At 45.6% G+C, this 4,471-nt stretch overlaps 1 long non-coding RNA gene across 1 annotated transcript; it reads left to right on the top strand.

The window, feature by feature from the left end:
- The first annotated feature begins 1,993 nt into the window (after positions 1 to 1,993).
- LOC119303452 lies at positions 1,994 to 3,860 on the top strand. The gene is made up of 3 exons (XR_005147924.1): positions 1,994 to 2,086; positions 2,168 to 2,231; positions 3,809 to 3,860. It is a non-coding gene; the product is annotated as an uncharacterized LOC119303452 (long non-coding RNA).
- Positions 3,861 to 4,471: the final 611 nt, after the last annotated feature.

The following is a 4,471-nucleotide window of genomic DNA, read 5'->3' as shown; positions in this document are numbered from 1 at the left end:
AATTTAGCACAGGAGACTTCATCGGAAATTCATTTATAGACTTTCCATCAAAGAGTGATTTCCTCAGGTAACACCGATACTGTTGCAATGCTTCCTTGAAAAGCACAAGCAAGCTTTCCTCGTCATGACTATCCAGATTGACCCTCGCCTAGTTACAACAATGTAATGTAAATCATTGATGTGTTCAATCAGCAGAAAATAGGAAAATAATAACCATGAATAATAGCACTTACACGTAAGTTGGACAGGAAGATGTGAAAATGGTGTTTGTCTTCACAATAATCTTCCCATGATGGGAATATATGTACGTAGTCCCTAACAACATTGAAAGCATTGTCTTTTAAATTGGGAATAAATGGAATGGGGTTCCAATCTGCAGGAATTGGCCGTCTCTGCAGTTGGGATAGGTCTTCGGCCGGTGGACTTGCTGTACTTTTTGTTGGAGTGGGATTTTTCTGTGGTACAGCTGGTGCTATGGCAAATGAAATCGGTTTACCTTTTGCTGGAGTGCAGGTCCTGTATGGTGGGGCTAGTGGTGTGGCTAGTGAAGTATGGGTACAGTCTGCTGGAGTCGGTCCTACGTTTTGTGTCACTGGTTGTACAACCAATATAAGTGGGGTGCTATCTGATTTCTCCGGCACCACATCCTTCAGGTTCGGCAATCACCCTCTTCCTTTTTGATGTCTGATGCACAAGAACAACATTTGAGTGAAAAAATATGGTATGATGACAGATGGAATATGTATTGATAACGGATGGGCATGGCATCTCGACATATATGATGAGTAAACTAAGCAGATGGCGGTGCAACAAAGTAGAAGAAATGCAAGACAACATATGCAAGATACCCGCAATCAATAAAACATTGCCAAATTAGAACATGCACCTTGATGGGTGAACAGGACATGCCATCTGCCTTTGACTCCTCGAGGTTAGAATAGTCATTAGGATCATATTCTGAACAAGAATCAACAGGTGGGGAGCGTATGAGTTTCATTGCATCCAGAATGGCACTCAATTCCTTGGTGCCAATTTTGTAAGTCATTGCAGTGTTTAGCTTCAAGAATGGACTGCTGCTAGTGCGACACAAAGCAGCTACACAGATCATAGTGTAGATATAACAGGAAAACCTTAAGCATCAGAGTAAAATCAGAAAAGTGGAACTTGGTGGAATATATGTGCTAGTATTGCCGGTACGACTAGAAAGGCTTCGGATACCAGCTCTCTTCAAGTGAAGGTGCGATACTGTTAATATCAGTGTAACTCTCAAAGGCGACACAACTCCCCGTATTTCCTTGCTATTCTTATAGGATTCAAGTGGGCAGGCCACTACAAATCCTATTCCTATGTTTACAAGATCCCACGAATCAAAGAGGCTCAAAGTGTCCATCACAACCGACCGTATAGACCTCTACACTGCAAATGTCCCTGCTCATCTTCAGTACAAGGAACATACTGTACTACTATCATACTCCCTCCATTCCAAAATATAAGTCTTGGTAGAGATTTCCACTATGGATCACATACAGATGTATCCAGATACTCCCTCCGTCCGAGAAAAGTTGTCCACACGGACATTTTACGAATACCCCCTTCCCTTTCCTCCGACAAGCCACGCAGCCCATCGCGCCTGCTCGGTCACCTCGCCATGCGCCGGTCGCCTGCTCCGCCGCCTCGCCGCTAGCTCCACCGTCTCGCTGCCTGCTCCGTCGCCTCGCCACGCGCCGGCCGCCTCCTCCCCCTGGTCTCGCCGCTTCTCTTCGTCCGCACCAGGAGATCTAGAGGGAAGGATCCCCTTTTCTACAAAGCCCGCGACTTGCCGACTCCGGCGGCGGCGCTATGTCCTGGAGCGAGTTGGGGCTCGACCTGGAGGCATGGAAGATCCTCGGGTTCCTCGTCCTCGAGCTCCTCATCCACCAGCTCCTCCTCCACACGCTGAGCGGCTGCTGCGGAAGTCGACGGCGTGCGGAAGACGACCACGGCATGGGGAAGACGAAGACTTGCTCCAGCCACATGCCACTCCCCTGTGCTCGTCTTGCCGCTGCCGCTTCTGCTGCCTGCTTCCCGCTTGCCCACGGCAGCGCAAGTCCGTCTTCTAGCTGCTGATTTCTGTCAGGTGAAGCAAGCAGGTGAGCTGATTTTGTTCTTGTCCTCTTGGTTTGTGCAGCGATTGTAGGACTTGGTGCAGAGGAATGGAGTACGAGTACGGATGCTGCCTCTGTTGATCTCAGGTGAGCTTTTAGAAGAGAATCAGACCGAATTGCATTGCATTTGATTCAGTAGCAAATGGAATCTATGGTGAATGGAGCATTTCTGAACACATTAGCAAGTTGGATATCACACTGGAGTAGAAAGAAATAAATAAATGCATGGCATCATGAAGACATTAGTGAGCCAGTGTAGTTACAGAGCAAAAGTTCAGACATGGAGTATTACGTGAGCTAGTGCTATTCATCTAAGTGTTAAGAAATGCTCAGAAAAAGTTTAGGAAAAGTCCAGAAATCCACATAAACATCATATTCAAATGCATCTTATTTCATGTCATAAAACTGGCTCAGTGCATGCGTGGACACTGTTTTTAAATTCAGTTGTAGAATGAACAGTGGCCAAACTAGAATAGTAGGCCAGACTAGAATGAACTCACATGGAGTAATTTTGCTTATCTTTCTCCGGGGTTCTCTATATAAAGCAACTCACAAGTGGCCATAAAAAAGTGAACAACAGAATGCACTTGTTTTGAATAATCATACACTTGCTCAAAATTGCTTAAATGATCATTAGGATGTTTAAAGAAACAGTGTTTAAATAATTTTTAAAGTAACAAGAGCAAAGTATTGTACTCTTGTTGGCCACAGTTTCTGTTCTAAGTAACAAGAGGAATGATTTTGAGTTTTGACTCTGACAGTGAATTTGACTCTGTATCAATTAGCTGAACTTGACTCTGTATCAACTAAACTCGATTTCTTGCTGGCAGTGGAATAATTAAACATACATGCTCACGCATTGTATCTAGATTCCTGTTACCCATTTCTGGTCTCCAAGGAGCTCGGCGATCACCTGACGACCCTCCGTTTGAACGTCGTCCTACTGGCTGAAGATATGTCTATGTTGATCACTGCCCTTTGCCTGTCGTGGATTACTTGACTAGTGATGAGTGAGTAGTGAGAATTAGGTCCCATTTATTTTTCTGAACTGTTGATTTTTCTCTGAAGATCATGGGGGTATGTCGGTTGTCTCTGAATTGCAATGCGTCCTCGAGGAGATCATGCCTGTTGTTCTTGGTTTAACAGAGAAAAAGTCTATACTCTAGGCTATCCCTTTTGTGATCTAAGATTCGGTCCTTGATTAAAATTGTGATGTTTTTTTTGCTTGTTCTAATCTGTTTAACAAAAATTTAGTCAGAAGTTTGTTAAGAGAAGCAACTTCTTGCCGAAAGAAAACTAAATTTGGAGTAGCATTCATTTACTGTCAATATCTAGTTACCTTAATGTTTTTCTATTGCTTGTTGATCTTGACATAATAGAGAAATTGACAGTTTAGAAACAGAAATTTCAATCATGGCAAGCTAAAGATTGTTCCATCATCATTACAAAAATTGACAATAATCTACTGTAATGTTCTTATTGGAATTACAGAAACAAAATTGACAGTACTTAACACTCCATGTCATAGTGAACATTACAGAAATCGACAGAACACTTATAACTGGTGAAAATGCTACAGACCATGAATGATTCTAGAGTTGTTTTCCTTCTCCCATTTTAGACCATAACAGTTAACTGAACTATTTTTTGTAACATTTCTTCAGAGGACATGATCAGTTGTGTTTCAAATTATAGAGCAAGCAAGGTACACAGTGCAATGTAAAAAATTGTGTTCTGGAGCTTCTGGAGCACATTTTCTCACCGGCAGCAGCACAAGTAGGAGCTTGAGCAAGGTACAGGGCCAAGCCCTGTACTTCTTCTCGGAGTGCTTGTAGAGGAGATACTGGGAGCAAGGTACAGCTCCGGTACTGGAGATGAAAAAGCAAGGAGCCCTGTAGTACTTCTTCTCACCGGCAGCAGCACGAGCAGGGGACCTCTGGTGAAAGCAGACAAGCAGGGGAGCTCCGGGCGGCAACACGAGCAGGGGAGGAGAAGCAAAAGGAGCTCTAGCTTGAGTTCCAGGCCCGCAAGAGAGAGCTTGGGATCCAGGCGAGGCGGGAGCTCGCGGTCCAGGCACTCGAGACGTCGGCGCGCGCAGGTCCTGGGCGGCGGCGGTGCAGGTCGTGGGTGGCAGGAGTGGATATCGGCGGCGCAGGTCCTGGGTGGTGGAGGAGCACGTCCTGGGCGACGGCATAGCAAGAAATCGGGCGGCGTAGGAGCACATCCTAGGCAGCGATGGAGCAAGAAATTGGGCGGCGCACGGCGTCAGAGCAAGCAATTGGGCGGCGCACGACTTGGGCGGCGGAGGAGCACATCCTGGGCGGCGG

The sequence above is a fragment of the Triticum dicoccoides genome, chromosome 1B (genome assembly GCF_002162155.2).
Source record: "Triticum dicoccoides isolate Atlit2015 ecotype Zavitan chromosome 1B, WEW_v2.0, whole genome shotgun sequence".
Taxonomy (NCBI): Eukaryota; Viridiplantae; Streptophyta; class Magnoliopsida; order Poales; family Poaceae; genus Triticum; species Triticum dicoccoides.
Note: the sequence above shows the minus strand (reverse complement) of the source record. Positions and strands in the feature narration are given on the sequence as shown.